This window comes from Bos indicus x Bos taurus, chromosome 12 (assembly GCF_003369695.1).
Source record: "Bos indicus x Bos taurus breed Angus x Brahman F1 hybrid chromosome 12, Bos_hybrid_MaternalHap_v2.0, whole genome shotgun sequence".
NCBI lineage: Eukaryota > Metazoa > Chordata > Mammalia > Artiodactyla > Bovidae > Bos > Bos indicus x Bos taurus.
This window is the reverse complement of record NC_040087.1, coordinates 30,192,428-30,214,579: the sequence shown is the minus strand read 5'-3', so window position 1 is coordinate 30,214,579 and position 22,152 is coordinate 30,192,428. Positions and strand designations below refer to the sequence as shown.

The 22,152-nt window shown below is 46.6% G+C and overlaps 1 protein-coding gene across 3 annotated transcripts in view; it reads right to left on the bottom strand.

Annotated features, from left to right (window-relative positions):
• The window catches only part of KATNAL1 (katanin catalytic subunit A1 like 1), a 59,094-nt gene extending 58,433 nt beyond the window's left edge, over positions 1-661 (bottom strand). Inside the window, exon 1 of one of the 3 annotated variants that reach the window (XM_027557491.1) lies at positions 409-661. The gene's annotated coding sequence lies outside the window, so the exon portion shown is untranslated. Of the gene's footprint in view, positions 1-22; positions 184-408 lie in introns of those variants that run through there. The other 2 variants (XM_027557493.1, XM_027557490.1) reach the window with 2 other exon arrangements.
• Positions 662-22,152: the final 21,491 nt, after the last annotated feature.

The following is a 22,152-nucleotide window of genomic DNA, read 5'->3' as shown; positions in this document are numbered from 1 at the left end:
GGGCGGAACGCCCGAGTCTCACCTCCACTTCCCCTTTAGCTCTCAGAACCCCATTCAGCGACCACCCCAGAATCCCCTCACCACAGACAGAGTCTCCCTGTTTCCCCTGGCCGGCTCAAAGTTTATCGGTCTTTTTCAGCTGTCGGGGCCGCCGGGCTTTGTAGTTCGCCCGTCCGGGCCGAGCCACCAAGGCCGCAAGCCCGAGGAGCCGCTGAACTACAATCCCCATAAAGCCCTGCGCGCCCACCGCTCGCGCTCTCTCTCTCACCCTTTCTCGCGCAGCACGCAGTCTCCTCCGCCGCGCATGGCCCCAGCGTCTCCGGCAGCGGGAGCTGGGGTGTGGCTGTCCACCCAAGCATCCCACCACCGGCTCTCTCGCTGGCCCCCGTTCCCCCTCGGATTCATTACCTAGGTGTCGCAGGTCGGCCGACCGTTTTTGCCGCGGTCCAGGTGGGGTGGGGGTGGGGCACAGGCCGCCGCCGCCGCCGCCGCTGAGTCCGTTAGTTCGCGACGTGCGTGAAGAGGCGGCGGCGGCGCCGGCGGCGGCCGGTTGCCATGACAGCCGTGGGCCGCGCGGTGGGGCTGGGGGGAGCGCGAGGATTCGGAGTCGGCTCGGGGAGGAGCCTGGGCAGCGGCAGGAGCTGCGGAGACAGGGTGGCGCGAGGGTGCGCCGGGGAGTGGAGGGAGACAGCGACACTGAGGAGGACGGATGACGAGCTGAGCTCCGGGGCCGCCGACGAGTCCTGCGCTGCAGTGTCCAACCCCCGTGCCAGGACGCGAGTCCGCTCTCTCCTGAGAGAGATGCGGGTGGCGTCAGAGGAAGGAGCGGCGCCGGCTCTGGAAAGGTCGCCGGTCCAGCCCCTCCCCCGCCGCCCATCCAGGCAGCCTCCTCTGGCCCGGACGTCTGGTGTGTTTGAAACCTAAAAGCCACCTCTGGGGCTTCTTCACCAGTAAAAACCAAATCTGCACCCTTTCACACCTCCTTTCTGCCATTTTCTGAGAGATAAAACGAGTCATTTAGTAAAATATAATGCACACGGCCTTTACAATTATTCAGAAGGCTTGGGAATTTGTTAAGTGGCGTTGATTTCAATTGACAGCTGGTCTCTAATAACCCTTGAATAATCGGTATGGGGGAGAAGGAAATGGCAACCCACTCCAGTATTCTTGCCTGGGGAGTCCCGTGGACAGGGGAGCCTGGTGGGCTGCTGTCCAGGGGTCGCACAGAGTCGGACACGACTGAAGCGACTTAGCATGCATGCATGCATGCTTTGGAGAAGGAAATGGCAACCCACTCCAGTATTCTTGCCTGGAGAATCCCAGGGACAGAGGAGCCTGGTGGGCTGCCATCTATGGGGTCGCACAGAGTCGGACACGACTGACGCGACTTAGCAGCAGCAGCAGCAATCAGTGTGGACTGATCGTGACCCGCCTCAGAGATGTAGTGAGGTTAAGAGCAACAACTTCTAAAGCCCAATTCACTGATAACCAGGGGCAGGTGAATCGTCTTGATGCTCAACGTTTTCGTCTGCAAAATGGAGGTAATAGCTTCCTCACAGGACTTTTGAGAAATAAAAGCTTTGATAACTAATGAGGCATCCTAAAATGCTGGGATTTAAACATAATTTTTAAATATTAGTTTTTTGATCCGTGGTGATCAGAGCCAGAAGGGTGGGAGCCTGGAGGAAAGGGTATAGATTGCCTGAAGAGAGAATTTTTCTGTGATGGAAAAGTTCTGTATCTTACTTAGAATTTGGGTTAGGAGGGTTCTCTGGTAGCTCAGCTGGTAAAGAATCCACCTGCAATGCAGGCGACCCTGGTTAGATTCCTGGGTCGGGAAGATACCCTGGAGAAAAGAAGGGCCACCACTCCAGTATTCTGGCCTGGAGAATCCCCATGGACAGAGGAGCCTGGTGGGCTACAGTCCACGGGGTCCCTAAGAATCTGACATGACTGAGCAACTTTCACTTTAGGAGGGTATATGCATTTGTCAAAACCCATGAAGTGCTACCTTTAGATCTGTACGTTTCACTCTAAGTAAATTTACCTCAAAAAGGAACGTTGAAAATGTTAGCTATTGTTAGTAGGGCTGTTGTTGTTAAGTCTTTTTAAGTCGTATCTGACTCTTTATGACCCCATGGACTACAGCACCCCAGCCTCCTCTGTCCTCCAACATCTCCCAGAGTTTCCTCAAATTTATGTCCTCCAAGTCGGTGATGCCATCCAACCATCTTATCCTCTGTCGCCCCCTTCTCTTGCCCTCAATCCCAGCATCAGGGTCTTTTCCAATGAGTCAGCCCTTCGCATCAGGTGGCCAAAGTATTGGAGCTTCAGCATCAGTCCTTCCAGTGAGCTGTAGACGCTAATAGAGACCATATACATACTCTAGCTCCAGTTGCCAGAAATGTAGATGAGGAAAATGAGGCCTACAGATTGAAGTAAATGGAGGAGGAAGTAGGGATTACTGGCCCTGTTGTTTTCTAGTAATAAATGTCTCTTCAGAAATCATGATTGAAAATAGCAAGCTGCCATGTATATCATCCAGTTTTCAGTTGGGGTCACCTTGTCCACAGAGGTTTTGTGGAAATTGACTCAAGTCCTTTTTCCAACTCCTGCAGAAGGCCAGGGTTCTCTCCAAGGTCACATGTTCCCTGGGGGCTTACAGTTTCAGGGTCAATTCTGGCTCTGAGCTCTAGTTTTCTCTGAACAGTTAGACTCCCTCATATCCCACCTCCTACAATGCCTTTCTCTCCTGCTGCCACACGATGTGGAAAGCAGACTCTTTGCTTTGGTTGTTTGTATAGCAGAGTCTTCTAAAGGTTTGGAGCAACTGAAGTGTTTTAAGTGAAGGATACACTCTCCTTATTTAGTACTCTTACTTATCTCTGTCTCCGAGTCTATACTTAGTGCCACCTTCCATTCCTAAACTGTTTATCAAAGTATGTTCCTATACCTAGAAAGTACATTGCCAAGAGAAACTGTAGTGCCAGCTATTAAAATAATAGTCTTCACCCCAAAATATATCTGGGTATTCTATTTGATTCAACCCACAGTATAGTTACTCAGTAAGTATTAAGCAGCTTATGCGCATGACACGTTCAGGCTACCTACAGAGTGGGGTCAGTTATGAAAACTATTTAGTATAAGTGAGAACGGGGTTGCCAGTAGCTGAATCTGATGTCTAGGAGGGAAAAAAGAAACCAAAGTCTACAAGATCACAGCTTCTATTGTGCAGGAGAAATGACAGCATTCAAACGAGAAAATCTAGAACAAAACCTGATTGTGTAACGAGCACAGAAGCAACACCCAGACCTGTCACCTCTAGCAATTTGGTCACAACTGTGCATATACAGTAAGGCTATAAATAGACTCTCCTTTTCTCCTGGGGAAGCTGATACTGCTCGGCTCCCAGCTGAACACATGTTTAGTTGGGGTGACAGGTTCACCTAATCCATCGATCCCTCATCTGGTTTCCCTCGTTTGCAGTTACTCGCAATTGCAAGGCAGCTGGCTGGGGTCTCAGTGCAGCTCACAACCATGAACAGATCTCCAAACACGAGGTCCCGTGCGTAACCCCTCCTTGTTTTCTTGAGTCAGGATCCCAGAGCCTCTGCTCAGAAGGACAGGCCCCTTGAGGAGCGTGGATGACAGCAGCGAAAGGGAACAGCTGCTTTGCAGGGAGCTGAAGGAGGGCAGTTACGCACAGGAAGACCACGAGCCACTGAAGCACAGCCTTAAAAAACCTAAGTTGCTCTGGATGGCTGGGAACCCGTGGGGACTGGGTGTTTCCACTCAGTGCTTTCTACCAGTTCAAGTGATAGTTAAACACACCAAGCAAACTCAAAAGATTTATCCACTGAGAGAGACAATATGATCAAGAGCCATTATCCGCATCAAAGAGACTTCATGAGAATTCCCTGGTGGTCCAGTGGTTAGGGCTTGGCAATTTCTATGTGGGGCCTGGGGTTCAGTCCCTGGTCAGGGAACTAAGATCTCACAAGCTGTGCAGCAGCCCCCCCGCCCAAAAAAGAGAAGAGAGACGAAATGCTTCTAACGTGAACCAGAGTTTTCCCTCAGTCCTCAGTTCCTTGGGCTCAGCAGCCTTTGACTTTGCTGACCTCCTTCCTACATGCTCCTTGACCTTGGTTCTCTGCAAAGCATCGTCACTGAGTTCCTAACTATGTCTTCTATCTGCTTCTTAAACGTGGGCACAGTTTCCAACATTCAGTTCACAGACCCTCTCCACGTGCAAGGCTTCATCTTGGCCCTGGCCAGCGAGGGAATTTCTGACTCCCAGGTTTCGGCACCACACCAGACATGCAAGGACTCATCTTGTTGCTCCTGGTGTTCTCTTCATCTGGGATGCTCCCTTCCTTCCCTAAACTCTGCCTGTTCCGTCAAAAATAACTCAGGCCTTGACAAGAAGCCTTTCCAGATCATTCCTGCTCACAATCCTATACTACCCAGTATTACTACCCTATGTCATCCACTTGACATCTAACCAGGCTGCCTAGTGGCTGATCAAGTATTGATTACTCATTGGCTTTTGTCTTTTCTCCTTACTAAATTCCAAGCTCCTCTGATGTGCATTTCTAGATATTCCCCCAAAACATCTTTATAATATCTTTTGCGTTAAAGGACAGAATATCTTTGACTGGTGGTCCTTAGCTTTTCTCCTTAGTGAAACCTCCTCTCTGGGGCCAGCTCCTTGGCACCTCTCCTTAAAGTCGCTGGCCCTTCACTGTTCTGATCTCCAGCCCCCGCGGCAATTATAATGTATGGGTTATCCCAGTGTTCCTTTTTAGTTTTTTAGGCCCTCCAACTTCTGTTCAACCAGTTCCCTATGTTAAATTCTCTCTGTCAAAATACTTACTCTAGTTTCTTTTTTTCCTGACTGGTGGACCCTGACCAATACGGATAGTGAATTAACACGTATTTCCTACTGTGAATGTCAGTGAGAAAGGGTCAAGAACACTGCCTTAGAGGAGTGGGGTTCTTAAATAAACATGCAGCTGCCTTGCGTGCCAAGGGGCCACTCCTGACAGGTAGAGGCGCTCTGCGTTTCAGGTCTGCAAAGAGCAAAGACCCAGCTCCCTGTAGCAGTGGTCTCTGTGGGGCCCCTGCCCGCACCTGGCCCTGGGTCTCACTGCCCACAAGCCTGCAGTGTTCTCCCAGCACTTGGTCCGAGCCCCAAGCTTCATCTGGAATTTCACCTCCCTTAGAATGTGGAAACCCAGCCTGTCACTTGTTAACCTTCACTATTTCTCGTTGGCAAGTGGGAGGAGGCGAAAAGTTAGTGATCAAAAAAGCCAGGAAGTGGTACCAGAGTCCTCGTAAAGTGAACTGGAATTTGGTTAAGTGGAGGGAAAGGATTAAAAAGATTTTCAGGGTGGCAATTCTGCCTCTCTGATGTTGCCTTTTCTTGAAGGTAATGGGAAGAGATAATAACCCAGGAAAGGAAATGAGGCACCCATACCTGAGCTCGTGCCTTATCCACGCACCATGAGGCTTTGCGCTGTTTTATTCATATACTTCTGCGTCAGTGCTTTCGTTAGAAGTGAGACTATTTTGAAAGCCCAGAACCATTTTAGGCCAGCCTCACTTATTCCTAATGAAAAGAACTGCTCCCCACTTTAGGGATTCGAAAAGATTTCTTCTGAATGCCAAAATAAACACAAAACCTCTTGGCAGCAGCCTATGGGAATTCTCCTTGCTTGTGAGTCTGTATTTCTTTATGTTAATTTACAAATATGAACAGAAAACCCAGGATTCGAGGTTGTTAAGTGGATTTGTAACACTCTGGAGGGTTGCCGGTGGGGAACTCAATGAATGAACACAGTCCCCTGTGACAGCTGAGCCCTGGCATTTCATTGAGCTCCACAGGAAGTCGTCGTGAATACGCTGCAAGATGCTAATACGTTAGCAGCAACGCTTCTTCCCCCTTCTCTGTTGGAGGACCTTATGTTTAGTAGAGGGATCCATAACAGAATAGGCTGTACTCAAAAATGCTGGCAAGAGTTACTTGGTTTGTGACAAGCAGGATATCTTCTAGTGAACTGAAAAGCACGTCACCTTCTGATTCAGTCACCGAAGCATGTTACAATGTAGGTGGTGTGTCGCAGAGGAAAAGCAGCTTGTGATCAGGTTTTCTATTCTGAGAAGCCAGTGCTCTGCCAAGCAACCCCAAGCGGGAAACGTTTCAAGTCTGAATGAAAAACAGAGCAGTACAGCTGGGACCCCCATTTCCCGTTCCCATTGTACAAAGATACGAGCCACTCTAGAGGGACCCTCCCGTCCCCAGAATCCTTCCCCCCACCACCCCGCTCCCCACCCCAGCCCCCACCCTCCCGCTGATTTTTCTGTGTCCCTTTCTACTTTGACTACAGAATGCAGAGTGATGGGGTTGGGGGAGGGGAGAGCAAATTCCATTTCCTTTTTGGCTCTTGTTTCTCTGCTACATTTTAGGTCGTCTCTGTGATTTATGTGCATAAGTGATACATCATAAATATTGGCTGCATGAATCACTCCTAAATGGCTCACTACTCAAGCAGACTGTTCATCATCCGATCTCTCCTTGGTATTCTCTGCTTTATTCACCAGGCTGCCTCCTTCCTGTCTCCAACCTCACCTCAAATTTCCAGAAAACCCTCACAGACAGCTGTAATACAGAATTCTAGAAGCCCTTATTCAACCTCATCTCCGTCCCTTTCCCCCCAGCTCACCGGTTACTTGTTCTCACTATCTGAAAGTGAAGTTAGAATGCCAATTGCAATGGGGTCCCCAGCCTGTGGGGTCTAATGCCTGATGATCTGAGGTGGAGTTGATGTAATAACCATAGAAATAAATTGCACAATAAATGTGATGCACTTGAATCATCCCAAAGCCATCCCCCCCCTCCTGGTCCATGGAAATACTGTGTTCCACGGAACCAGTCTCTGGTGCCAAAAGGGTTGGGGATGGCTGGATTGCCTAAGTTTTGTAAAGTGTCTTCCATCTTGATCTGTGCCAAGCTGATAAGCATTTCAGCTGTGCTTTGTTTAACATGTAAAACATTCATGAAAATTATAAAGTTGCACAACAACACCTGTACCCGCCACATCCTGATTTTGATTACTTTTTCAGATGCATGTTTTTTCCCACTACTATATATACCTCTATTATAAGCATTCTATAATATTGTTTTACATGTTTTCAAGCTTTATATAAATGTCACATACTATGCTTTCTCAAGATTGCCTTTTTCTGTTCAACACTGTATTTCTGAGGTTTATACATGTTTATAAATGTGATGTTGCATGCATGCTAAGTCGCTTCAGTCGTGTCTAACACTTTTGACCCTATGGACTAGAGCCTGCCAGGCTCCTCTGTCCATGGGATTCTCCAGGCAAGAATACTGGAGTGGGTTGCCATGCCCTCCTCCAGGGGATCTTCCCAACCCAGGGCTTGAACCCACATCTCTTAAGTCTCCTGCATTGGCAGGTAGATTCTTTACCACTAGTGCCACCTGGGAAGCCCAAATGTAAAGTGAGCTCATTTTAATTGCTATAACAATATGATACAGTTCTTCCATTTCCTATCAATGAATGTTTATATCGATGTCTTAGTGCTTTTAGGCTGGTAACAAAAAACCATAGACTGGATGGCTTATCAACATCAGAAATGTATTTCTCACAGTTCTGCAAGCAAGGAGCAGCAGATTCGGTGTGAGATTCCTAGTCATGGACAACTGTCTTCTTCTTGTGTCCTCATGTGGCAGAAAGGGAGAGGGAGCCCTCTGGGGTCTTTTTCAAAAAGAACACTAATCCCATTCACGAAGGGTCCACCCTAATGACCTAATCGCCTCCCAAAGGCCCCACCTCTAAACACATACTGTTACATTGGGGGTTAGGATTTCAGCACATGACCTGGGCAGGTGGGATAGAAATATTCATGTCATTGTATAATAACTTCACTTTCAGATATGGAGAACAGGTAACTGGTAAGCTAGGGGGAAAGGGACAGAGATGAGGGTGAATAAGGGATTTTAGAAATCTTTATTACAGCTGTCTATAATAAAGCCTATAGCAGTCCATGTGGACCCTCCAGAATTCATGTCCTACTCAAATGTCAACTCAAAAGTTCAATGTCTCCTCCAAATATCGTGTAAATCAGATATAAGTGAGACTCAGGGTAAGATTCATCCAGAGGCACATTCCCCAGCTATCTGTGAAACCAAACCTGCCATATGCTTTCAAAATACAAAGTGGTAGGAGGGGCACAGGACACACACTCCCAGTTCAAAGAGGAGAGATGGGAAAGAAGGAAGGAGTGACAGTCCCACAACTGTGCCTCCACAGGTTGTTGGCTCCCATCCTTTGAAACCTAGGTGGAGGCAGCCATGCGCCCAGGGCTGATGCACTCCATGAGCACAGCGTGGATGCTGTTAAACTCTGCTGCCCGTGCCTCAGCTGTACCTGCCCGCACCTGGGGCAGCTGAGGAGCACCATGCCCGAGTGCAGGTTACAGACACATGGTGCCAGCCGGTGCTGGTGGGTCCCCCTGAGCTCCGGCAAGTGCAACAGTAGCCTCTGCTGCTCTCTCCCACCCTAAAGGCAGGCCTGTGATGGAAGCAGCACCCTTGATGACCTCTGAATCAGTTTGGAGGGAAAGGAGAGTTAGTCTTCCATCGTCTTGGAGAAGAGCTCCTGGTTTCCATGGAGATGGCAGAATAAATGTCTTTATCGAAGGCTCACCTGGCCCCATCCTTAGTGTCCTCTCGCACACGGCACTTATTTGTTCCAACATGGACACTGTTGTTCTGTCGCTCAGTTGTGTCCGACTCTGCAGCTCCATGGATAGCAGCACAGCAGGCTTGCCTGTCCTTCACTATCTCCCCAAGTTTGCTCAAACTCCACTGAGTCGGTAATGCCATCCAACCATCTCATCCTCTGTCACTTTCTCCTCCTTCTGCCCTCAGTCTTTCCCAGCATCAGGGTCTTTTCCAATGAGTCAGCACTTTGCATCAGGTAGCCAAAGTATTGGAGCTTCAGCTTCAGCATCAGTCCTCCCGATGAATATTCAGGGTTAATTTCCTTTAAGAGTGACTGGTTTGATCTCCTTGCAGTCCAAGATCTCTCAAGAGTCTTCTCCAGCACCACTGAGATTTTCCCAAATCTTTAATTTCTATTTCTTTTTGTATTAACAGTTTCGTCTTTGAGTCATTTCTCTTTCTTTTCACATTTTATCCTGAAGAGTCAGAAAGAACCAGGCTACTCCTGCAACTCTTTGCTTAGAAACTGCTTCAGCTAAATATCTCATTTCATTCCTTGCAAGTTCTAACTTCCACAAAACATGACAACATGAACAGAATTCAGTTCTTTGACATTTTAGGAGGACAGCCTTTCCTCCACTGTCCAATAAAATGTTCCTCGTTTCCAGTTAAGACTTTGTCAGAATGGCTTTTTCCATCCTGATTTCTGCCAACATTCTGTTCAGAAGTACTTAAGAAGATTGAGGCTTCCTCTATGTCTTAGATCCTCTGAAGAAGGACATGGCAACCTACTCCAGTATTCTTGCCTGGAGAATCCCATGGACAGAGGAGCCTGGTGGGCTACAGTCCATAGGGTTGCAGAGTCAGACACAACTGAAGCAACTTAGCACACACACACATATATAATGGAATATATAATGGAATATTACTTTGCAATAAATAGGAATGAAATCTTTCTGTTCATGACAACTTGGGGTGCATCTTGAGTATATTGTGCTGAGTGAAATCAGACAGAGAAAATTTAACTACCATATGATTTCTAAAGAAAACAAAATAGGCCCAGGGAGCCCAAGTAAAGTAATATGACATGTTACAGATTTTAAGGTGGCTTAGGACACATACAGCAACTGCTTCAAAAACCATTACAAGCCAGAAAATTCAGAAGCGCAGCAGAAAGGGAAGTGTGACTCAAAAATGGACTCAGTGTCTCACTCAGACAGTCCTTTTACCCTGGGAAGGCCGGTTTGTTCTGGTCAATCCTGCAACCGAGGCTGGTAAATCAATGAACAAACCAGACCAAAAACATACACAGACTACCAGGTAACAACTTAAATTTTGCAGTTCATGTTAAGCCCCAAGGGTAGGAAAAGAGTTCTGTAAATCACCTGACATCTGTCAAACCACTGCCTCGTCCCTGTAGAATAATAGCAGCAGTTTATATTTGTGCTGCAGTTTATAGTTTATGAGAAACTTTGTTCCACGTGACCCCTGTAAGGTAGGTCCACGTAGTATCTGAATCTTACAGATGAGCAAACAGAGAGGTCACACAACCATGCATGTGGTCACACAGTGAATGAATAGCTGGAACTATATGGGTTGTTGTTGTTTAGTTGCAAAGTCATGTCTGACTCGTTGTGACCCCATGAACTGTAGCCCTTCAGGCTCCTCTGTCCATGGGATTTCCCAGGCAAGAACACTGGAGTGGGTTGCCATTTTCTTCTCCAGGGGATCTTCCCCACCCAGGGATCAAAGCCGAGTCTCCTGTATTGGCAAGCAAGTTCTTTACCACTGAGCCACCAGGGAAGCCCAGGACTATATTCATAATCGTACCACTTATTACAACAGAAGAGCAATCAAAAACCTGGATTCCAACCCCAGTGATCCTAGCTACTTAGCTGTGTGATCCTGGACATGTCACCCAGACTGTCTGAGCTTCCTGTCCTCACCTATGAAAAAATGAGCATAATAATACCTTCTCCATCTGCCTCACAGGGTCCTTATGAGGACAAAGCTGGTGGTATGTTGAACATGCTTTATAACTGGGAGGGTTATTACACAGATATCAGGTCTTAGCAATCTTTTCTAACAAAATGAGAGTCATACTTGTTATCATCTTTCTACATTGACAGGGCCTTTCATTGCAGCCTTTTGATAATTTTGCAGCATATTATTTCTATATAACACCCCTGTTACTACCATCTCTACAGGTATACCAGCAGCTGACCAATGAGGGAGGGGCAGGCTTCTTTCTTCTGGAATGAATTTAGAGCAGTGATTAGCATCACCTGCAGAACTTTAAATACACAGGCATCTAGGACCCACACTGTGGCCGGTTAAAATCTTTATCTGGGGGTGGGGAGGAACTGGGCATCAGTCGTTTTTAAAGTTCCCCAAGAGGTTCTGATTTGCAGCTAAAGTTGGTAGCCGCTGCTGTAGAGACTGTGTGTGTGCGTGCTCAGTTGCTCGTCGTGTCCAACTGTCTTTGACCCCATGGACCATTGCCCACCAGGCTCCTCTGCCTGTGGGATTCTCCAAGCAAGAATACTGGAGTGGGTTGCCATTTCCTCCTCCAGGGGATCTTCCCAACCCAGGGATCAAAGCAGCATCTCCTGCACTGGCAGGCAGATTCTTTACCGCTGAGCCACCTGGGAAGCCTGTAGAGATTACAAGTCTGTCTATTTGTTCCAGAGGTTGAAGCACATCATCTGAGGATGTCTGAAGTTATCTGGGAAAGTGATTCAGGAACTGGGCCTTGGACCACAAAGATCCTAAAGTCCTGCCATCACATCGGTAGCCTGGCTCCTTTCTGGACCGGCACCATGGGTGGAAAGTATGGGCAATGTGTGCGGTGGGAAAGATGCTGGGCACACTCTGAGCAATGCAGAGTCCATGTCCTCATCCTCATCTCCGTTTCTCGACTAAGATCTGCTTCTCAGAAGCATGCCCCCATGTCTTCCCTATGTCTAGGGACTGGAAAATTGAATACATTTGTTAATTAAAAAAAAGAAAGAAATCTCAGAAGATAAGCAAATATTCTACAAGTGTCCAATCCTGTCATTTTCCCCACTGATGAGAAAGAATCACTTACTGTTAACTTCTCCCTCTCAATTCCAATGCTCTTGCAAATTAACATGTTCTATCTGTTTTGTTTTAGGGTTAACCAAATAAGCATAAAATTACTTCACAAATGCACTTTCTGGGTGGTGCTAGTGATAAAGATCCCACCTGCCAATGCAGGAGACATAAGAAGCATGGGTTCAATCCTTGGGTGGGAAAGATCCCCTGGAGGAGGGCATGGCAACTCACTCCAGTATTCTTGCCTGGAAAATCCCATGGACAGGGGAGCCTGGTGGGTACAGTCCATGGGGTCGCAAAGAGTCAGACATAACTGAAGCGACTTAGCACACATAAGCACATACATACTTTACAAATGGGATATTTTCATAGCTATTAAAAGCATTTCCTTTTCAGTAGAAACATAGGTTTGGCTGTTTGGCTCAAGTTTCTTGAAGAAATTTCCATCATTGGAAGAAAATAGCCACCAAATAAAGCCACCGTATTACTTTAATCAGACCTTTGCCTTTGTGATACAGTAACACTTCAACTATTCACTTCTAAATTCTCTTCTCATACCAGAAGTGGAGAAACAAAACAAATACAAGGATTTGGTTTTTCGGGATCCCCTTTTAGATGTGAGTACCTGATTTTTAGAAATGAACATCCCTCCCCCTAAAGTGGTCCCATTAGAAAAGATCTTAAGATGAGTTACACTGTCTCATTTGATTGCTCCTCTTACAAGACTGGAAATGATTTGGTGGGAGTAAACTCATGTTACAAGACCTGGAGATTTAAATACTGAAGAGGTTTATGTCTCATCTGAGAAGAGTTTATGGTCCAAAGCAATGGCGTGGAGACAAGTACAGGAGCCTCTGGGACCCCACAAAGGGGGTAATTAGGCAGCGTTTTATTATGATGCAGTGAGGGTGTGAAAGCTGGAGCAGGGCTTAAAACCAAATTGGCTTCCTGGAGAGCCAATGGAGGAAATCTGGCAACCTAAAAATATTTAAAGAGCTAGCACACCCAAGGGAGAATTTCCAGCTATTGAAGTGGAAAAGATAAAGCATTTGCTATGTCCAAAAAGGAGATTTTTAATGAAAAACTCAGCAAAGTGCAGACTTTTGTAGGACATCTTTACAATAATAATAATTAAGATAATACCTATCATATATAGCGTAATCAAATTATAGAGATTTTATATTTTCTCTATGATGACATTAAAAAGGAGCTAAAAATAGACTGAGTGATAATGAACCACTCTTTCCCCAGAGGTCATTAGAATCCAACACCTTCATTATACAGGACCTGCGTTCCATCTCACCATCTCCAAGGCGTAAATCTTGACATGGACTTCAAGATCTTTTCCTCTGGCCCGTAATTATAATTCTGCTTCTTACTGCTCAATCCCGTCTGCATTTCATATGCTCCTTATATGAATGAGATGCAGTGTGTACTGCAGTTAAACTTTCAGGCACCAGGCCCACCTGCGTGGCCCAAGTTCTCAGACCTTGGCAATGACTTCCCTGCTTTGTACCTTGGTCTCCTTGGCTGTAAAATGGGAGTAACAGCCTCAGTGGGTTGTCAGGAGAATTAAAGCAGTTGTGCCGCAGTCCATGGGGTTGCAAAGAATCGGACACAACTGAGCAACTGACTGACTGACTGACTGACTGCCATGGAAAAGCACTTGAAAGAATTCTGACACTCCGTCAGCACTCAATAAACATTTGCTTTGTTATCACCACATTTTGTATTTCTGTGGTGCCTACAAAAATATTTAAGATATGTTTAAAATTTTTTAAAAAGATGCTTTGTTTAACAAAGGATTCTTCCGATTCTTGGATTTGCTTGTGTTCAAAGTCTCAACACACCATTGAATTACACGTTTAAAGTATTTTTTTACCTATAATTCTAAAGCCCCAAAAGTATTCTGTAATGTGGCCTCTAATCTCAACCAGCTTATACTGTTTTTTTTAAGAGATAGAACATAAGTTCATGAAATGCTCATTAAGAATCAAAAACAGCTCACGATTGTGTATAAAGTAAGTAGTTCAGACCATAACAGCTACAAAAATTTGGAAGAGGAAAGAATCCGGAGGGACTGGAGCCTTCATTGTGTGCGTAAAGTTGACAGAGAACAGCACGTAGAGCATAGAACACAGATAAGGAGGATGTTCCAGCAGGAGAGACACCATGAAAGTGAGGGCAGTCCCCTCACCTGGAATGTGGCACCTGTGTTTGGAATTTGGTGAGATTGGGCTAACAAAGTCACTCCAGGTGCAGGCCGCATGGTCGAGGGCTTCAAATACCAGACTAAAGAGTATGATTGTATTCTGAGGGTTCTAGAAATTGTGTTAGTAGAGATGTAGCATAAACATTGGAGAAGGCAATGGCACCCCACTCCAGTACTCTTGCCTGGAAAAATCCCATGGATGGAGGAGCCTGGTAGGCTACAGTCCATGGGGTCGCTAAAAGTCAGACACGACTGAGTGACTTCACTTTCACTTTTCACTTTCATGCACTGGAGAAGGAAATGGCAACCCACTCCAGTGTTCTTGCCTGGAGAATCCCAGAGACGGGGGAGCCTGGTGGGCTGCCGTCTATGGGGTTGCACAGAGTCGGACACGACTGAAGCGACTTAGCAGCAGCAGCATAAACATAATTACATGCAAGATAGGTTCATGTGGGGAGAGTCCAGAAGCATGGTGATGAGGTGATGAGGTCCTGGGCCAAGGTGCGGACACTGGGAACAGAAAGCAAGTGACAGCCATGAAAGGCATGACAAGGACGTGTCCCCTCTGTCTATTCTCACTGTCCAAGTGTTCCCTAGACTGTGTCATCTGAGCCAACTAGGTGCATTCCCAAAGTTTCCGGGGTGTCTGGGATCTGATGCTTTCTCTCCCCCTTCTCAGGTGCCTCAGAACAGAGCTGACATGCCCCTAGGAAGCGACTCCAACATCCTGGTAGACCCTCTTGTCCCGATTCCCTCTTGCCCTTCCGTCATTCATGTGTCACACAGATCCCAGACAGAATTCATATTCATAAATCCACATTCATAAATTATATTTGTCTTGCTCCCTGTCAAGGTCACATAGTATTTCCCAATTGTGTTGGATTAAAAAAAAATTTTATTTGTGTTGGTGAATAATCTGGGTCGGGAAATTCCCCTAGAGAAGGAATTGGCAACCCACTCCAGTATCTTGCCTGGAGAATCCCATGGACGGAGGAGCCTGTCGGGCTACAGTCCATGGGTTCGCAGAGAGTCAGACATGAATGAGCAACTGCACTACCACCACCACACTAAGTAGCTTAAAAGGTTAACACTTTAAATGGATACAGTTTATTGTACCTACGTTATTCCTCAATAAAGCTGATTTTAAAAAGGTTTGATAATAGAAGATACAGAAAGGTGAAAATTAAAGCTTGTAGATCGAGTATTAAGGGAAAAAAAAAAGCTTAACCTTAGTCCCAAGGCATTAGAGCTCGAAGCTGAGAAGTTTGCGTCGTTTGTTTCATGTATGATAATATATCTCATATTGTATCACGGGATCATTTTTTTTTTAATCCAAGATTAACAAAATGGAACAATCAACTTTTATTCCCGTGAGTATCAGGACCTGGGGCTTCAGTCACCTGTGCTTATTGAGCAGTGCACTGGAGTACACGCTGTCATGCCTCGGATAGTAAAGTGATGATGAGTCTAGATAGCCTCTTAAAATGCCTTTCAACTCAGCAAGTCATGTTCAGATTAGTGTTTTCTGTGCTGAATTTGATGATGGAGATAGTAGCATGCAGAGCAGTGCTACTCAGAGAGTGGTCTCCGGATGAGCAGTGTCAGCATCCCTGGGGGCTTGTGTTGAAAACGATAGAAAATGCAAATGCTCAAGCCCCAGCGAACACCTTGTCAATCAGTGGCTGTGCTGTGCTGTGCTTAGTCATGTCTGACTCTTTTCGACCCCATGGACTGCAGACTGCCAGGCTCCTATGTCCATGGGGATTCTCCAGCCAAGAATATTGGAGTGGGTAGCCTTTCCCTTCTTCAGCAGATATTCCCAACCCAGGGATCAAACCTAGGTTTCCCGCATTGCACGCGGATTCTTTACTGGCTGAGCCACCAGGAAAGCCCCCACAAACAGTAGAAGGGGGCTCCAAATCCAGTGAAGCTGTGTGTGTGTGTGTGTGTGACCATCCATGCAGCAGGCAGGAAGCAGAAACATTATGAAGAGCCATGTGTCCAAAAATAAAATAAATTTAGTTATATAAAACATCAGTTCAGTTCAGTTCAGTCGCTCAGTCATGTCTGACTCTTTGCGACCCCATGAATCGCAGCACGCCAGGCCTCCCTGTCCATCACCAACTCCCGGAGTTCACCCAGACCACGTCCATCGAGTCAGTGATGCCATCCAGCCATCTCATCCTCTGTCATCCCCTTCTCCTCCTGCCCCCAATCCCTTCCAGCATCAGAGTCTTTTCCAATGAGTCAACCCTTCTCATGAGGTGGCCAAAGTACTGGAGTTTCAGCTTTAGCATCATTCCTTCCAAAGAAATCCCAGGGCTGATCTCCTTCAGAATGGACTGGTTGGATCTCCTTGCAGTCCAAGGGACTCTCAAGAGTCTTCTCCAACACCACAGTTCAAAAGCATCAATTCTTTGGCGCTCAGCCTTCTTCACAGTCCAACTCTCACATCCATACATGACCACTGGAAAAACCATAGCCTTGATTAGATGAACCTTTGTTGGCAAAGTAATGTCTCTGCTTTTGAATATGCTATCTAGGTTGGTCATAACTTTCCTTCCAAGGAGTAAACGTCTTTTAATTTCATGGCTGCAGTCACCATTTGTAGTGATTTTGGAGCCCAGAAAAATAAAGTCTGACACTGTTTCCACTGTTTCCCCATCTATTTCCCATGAAGTGGTGGGACCGGATGCCATGATCTTCGTTTTCTGAATGTTGAGCTTTAAGCCAACTTTTTCACTCTCCACTTTCACTTTCATCAAGAGGCTTTTGAGTTCCTCTTCACTTTCTGCCATAAGGGTGGTGTCATCTGCATATCTGAGGTTATTGATATTTCTCCCGGCAATCTTGATTCCAGCTTGTATTTCTTCCAGTCCAGTGTTTCTCAGAATCATCCTCTATTTTAAAAATTTAAAGAATTTTTTTCTATGTGGATCTTTTTTAGAGTCTTTATTAAATTTGTTACAATATTGCTTTTGTTTTATGTTTTGGATTTGGGGCCTGGAGGCAAGTGGGATCTTAACTTCCCCACCAGGGATCAATCCTGCCACCCCCGCGTTAGAGAAGTCTTAACCACTGGATTGCCAGGGAAGTCTCTAAATTTTAGAACTATTTCCAGTCAAATTTTTAATAGAACTTATATATCTTAAGTGCTATCTCCTGACAGTTTCCAGGAACGGAAGGGAAGAGGGAAAGAGAAGGGGATGCCTAGTTTATTTCACCGGAGAAGGCAATGGCACCCCACTCCAGTACTCTTGCCTGGAAAATACCATGGATAGAGGAGTCTGGTGGGCTACAGTCCATGGGGCCGCTGAGAGTTGGACACGACTGAGTGACTTCACTTTCACTTTCCACTCTTATGCATTGGAGAAGGAAATGGCAACCCACTCCAGTGTTCTTGCCTTGAGAATCCCAGGGACAGGGGAGCCTGGTGGGCTGCCGTCTATGGGGTCACACAGGGTCGGACACGACTTAGCAGTAGCAGCAGCAGTTTATTTCGCATACTGTTCCAAGCTCTGAGAAACAAACTCTTACTCTTTCAGTAACACTGTGATCGCTTGGGGGAGTGAGAGTAAGTACCCTTTAGCTTAAACATGGTTCTGGGACTTCCCTGGTGGTCTGGAGGCTGAGACTCAGCACTCCCAAGGCAGGGGGCCAAGCTTTGACCCCTGGTCAGGGTGCTAGATCCCACATGTCGAAACTAAAGATCCTGAGTGCTACAACTAAGACCTGATGCAGCCAAATAAGTTAAAAAAAATTTTTTTTTAAGTGTGGCTTCAACAGATGTTACTATCAACTGGCATTCTTATCTAAATGTGTAAAAGCATACATCTTCCTGAAAGGCTCAGCCCCTGGAATCTAATCACAGAACAGTCTCTGACGTCCCTCTCAATGCTTTGGCGTCTGTCCTTGTCCTGCACTCTGCCTCACAAGCAGCCCAGGTGCCACCAAAACCCACAGCCGCCTCTCACAGTCTGCATCCCATTCATACGAACCCTCTCTCTCCAAGGTGCCCTGCCGGGCCACAGCTTCCTGCCTTTGCTTCTAGCCTTTCTTCTGCCAGAAATTCCCGCCTGCCACTAGTCTACCAGACAGACCCTGCCCATCCATTAAGCCTGAGCTCAGATACTCTGTCCTCTGGAAGCTCTTCCAGAATCGCTCAAGCAGACTTAAGGACCTCTTCTCCTGGACCCCTCACACAGCGACGCAGGCACACACACAAGTTCACTACAGCCATTGTATCTCTGTCATGCATATATGCGTGCTAAGTCTCTTCAGTCATGTCCAACTTCGTGCAACCCTATGGACTGTAGCCCACCAGGCTCCCCTGTCCATGGGATTCTCCAGGCAAGAATACTGGAGTGGGTTGCCATGCCCTCCTCCAGGGGATCTTCCCAACGTGAGCAACGAACCTGCATCTCTTATGTCTCCAGCATTGGTAGGTGGGTTCTTACCTCTAGTGCTACTTAGGAAGCCCCCTCATTGCATATCTTTATACTCAAATTCATCTCTTCATCGGACTAAGTCCTTTGAGGATGGAAGGATGTCTCTTTTATGCATCCTCAGCAGTGGACTTATTGCCCAGTAACAAAGTGTTGTTGAATGAATAGATTCAATGAATGAATGAATGCTATCTAAACAAAGCCCTACAGGAGCAAAGGAATGGGAGCTTTAACCACTGAAAGATCACACAGAAGAGATAACACTTGACCTGAGTATGGAAGGACAAAACTGATTTTACCTGGAAGAAAACAGAAGAGAAGAATTGCAAACAGAAGAACAGGAAGAACAAAGTCAGGAGCTGGGACAATGGCGGGCCTCCTCCAAGAGCAACCTGTATTCCCGGTCCAGTAGAAGACAGCACTAGAGAGGAAGTTGTGCTGACTCAAGGGCTAGAATAACGTGCTCAGGACTTCAGATCTCGCTCTGGTCGTGATGGAGACCCGAGAAGGGATTCTGAATAAAGCGGCAATGTGATCAGATTGAACTGGAGATTGTTTCAGAGGAAAATGCTAGAGTCCAAGACAGCTGTAATAAGTGACACTCTGATGGAGCCAAGCAACAGTGGAGCAAGGAAAACAAAAGGAATTTGAGAAGCTCTTTTAGAAACAAAAGCTTCCCGGGTGGTTCATACAGTAAAGAATCTGCCTGCAAGGTAGGAGACCCGGGTTTGATCCCTGGGTCGGGAAGATCCCCTGGAGAAGGGAATGGTAACCCATTCCAGTATGTCTCATCTTCACAAGGAGATAAAAAAAACTTAGAGGGAACAAGGATCTTAGCATGTTCTTTGTGTGTCCCTCATTCAGAGGCACTTAGCTTTCATTGAGAGAAATATATACATTAATATAATTAATATAATTATTAATAATATATAATATGCTGCTGCTGCTGCTAAGTCGCTTCAGTCGTGTCCGACTCTGTGCAACCTCATAGCTGGCAGCCCACCAGGCTCCCCCGTCCCTGGGATTCTCCAGGCAAGAACATTGGAGTGGGTTGCCATTTCCTTCTCCAATGCAGGAAAGTGAAAAGTGAAAGTGACCTTGCTCAGTCATGTCCGACTCTTAGCGACCCCATGGACTGCAGCCTTCCAGGCTCCTCTGTCCATGGGATTCTCCAGGCAATAATTAATGTATATAATTCCCTCAATGAATATATATAAAGGAAAATAGTGCCCATATTCATAGTAATGTCTCTTCTTCAGAGAGAAACTGAGTTTTCCTTGGATTCTCAGCATGTTTTTCAAGCACAAAGGAATTTACGACTTCGTCAATCATATTCTTCAATTGTGCACCCACCAGGTGGCCCCTGACCTTACTGCCCCAACAGAAATCTCTTCTATGATTGTGTGTGGATGGGCCAGGCAGGGAGTGGGGGCAAGACAGGTAACTGGTGGTGTTTTCACTATTTTTGGAGGGAGGGCTATGATAGTTTCATTTCTCTGAAAAAAATGAATCCAAAACAATAAAACAGGCTGTATGTTTTCCTCCAGTGGAAGAAAAGAAAGCAAACCCAACTACAGGTAAATTGAAATCTTCAAATAGACTCATGACGCATTGCTGAAACAGTCTTGAGATAATGGCTTTAGTTAGACTGGGGCCACAAATCTTTACATTTCTTCATCCGCCTGGCAGGACTAATGAGATTTTATGGCGGGCAAGCTGTTTATCCCTTGGGTGACATTGGCGAGAACAGTTATATCTTTATCCATCAAGAGTTTTCTGCACTGCCGCTTCCTTCCCAACAAAAGCCTGCCCCAGCCCAGATCACAACACTTACAACATGTAAGATGCTCATTTTGTCACAGAAACACTCCACTCATTCTCTTCTGCTGCTTGGATCTAATCATTCCTTCCTACCATCACATCACTCCATAAAAGGGGCTGGCAGAAGAAATGGGTAAATGCAAAAGAGAAGAAAAGACAGTTTCAAAAGGGACCTAGCAAGAGAAGGGCCTTCCCTGGTGGTCCATTGGTTAAGATTCCACATTCCCAAAGCAGTGGGTACAGGTTCAATCCCTGGTCAGGGAACTAAGATCTCAAACACAGCTGATGGCCTGGCCTAAGACATAAAATAAAGATTAAAGTGTCGGGGGCTTCCCTGGTGGTCCAGGTTGAGAGTCTTGCCTTGCAGTGTAGGGGGGACGTGGGTTTGATCCTTGGGAACTAAGATCCCATATGCCATGGAGCAACTACACCTGTGGGCTCTGGAGCCCACGTGTACCACAACAAAAGACACTTCATGACGCAACTAAAGCCCAGTGCACTAAATAAATATTATTTTTTTAAAAAGATTAAAGTTTCACATACACAAAACCAACAAAAAACAAACAAATGGAAAAGGGACCCTGGGATGAGATGCTGGGCTGACATCTCCCCACATGGAATATTACAGGCACCCCACAGGCCCTTAGGAGGAGAGCCACCCCCAAGCGGCTGTCCGAAGTACCATCACACCAAACAGGCCGGGCAGACTCTGCTCCCATCAGCGGTGTCTGGGGATGAGAGGAGGGTGACCACCACTCTGGTCTGGGATGAGGTCTGGGCTTCTCTTTGGAAGTTACATGATGCGCATAATAGGCAGCAGTGTCTTTTATCCACACTTCAGTAGTACTCACACACACACAGATATACAGGCTCACATACTCGACAACTGTCATCACAAACTCCTATGATGATACGTCCACTCTCCCTTTCTAACTAGAAAAGGGTCCTCAGTTTGGAGAAATGGCTCAGCAAAAGTCAATGAGCAGCTTCTAGATCTGGGTAAGATGAGATCTCCATTTCTGTATCCTGGCTCACCCAGTGAGTTCCTGGACAGAATGAGGAGGCTGGTGGGGCAGTGATCTGAGGACCAAGCAGAAAACACCAATCCATAGCAGCATCAGCTGACTTCAGATCCACCATTCCCTTCCCACACCCTGGTATTCCCTGGAAGAGACACAAGGAAGCCTGAAGCCCAGAAGTGGGTGTCAGTGTGGACCAAGAACACTCCAAGAGAAATCTTCGAGTTCAGCCTCCTGGTGTCAGAGGTATAGGTTTACAACCTCCGGAGCTTCCTTCGTGAAATCTGAAACTGGTCCCCAAACAAGGCAGGTAGGGAGACACGGAGGTAAGAAGTAAGACCCTACAGGTTGGCAGGAGGCAGGTTTCATGAGCAAGGGAACTCACATAAGGTGTTCATCTCGAGCAGCTGCAAGACAAACAGATCACTGCATCCACCCATCAGAATCTTGAAAGATTATGCAGAGCCCTTAACTGGGTCCAGTCACATATACCATCTGGATGGCCTCAACAACACCCCCTCCCAAGGCTGAGTTCTGGGAACAGCTCCTACCGCGGGAATCATGGGCAGAATGTACATTCACGGGAGGGGAGGTGGGTGAGGAGACTCTGCCTCTTCAGATCCAGCTCATGGGTCACCTGGAGGTCACATGTTCTCCATCACCTCCTCTGACAAGCATGGAAAATGCTGGGGAAGGGGCCTCTTCCTCTCCAGGCTCCAAGAACATGCTTTTTCCTCTCTCTGTGTCCCCCACCCGTTTGGCCTTTGTCATTGTTGTTCAGCTGCTCAGTTGTGTCCAGCTCTTTGCGACCCCATGGACTGCAGCACGCCA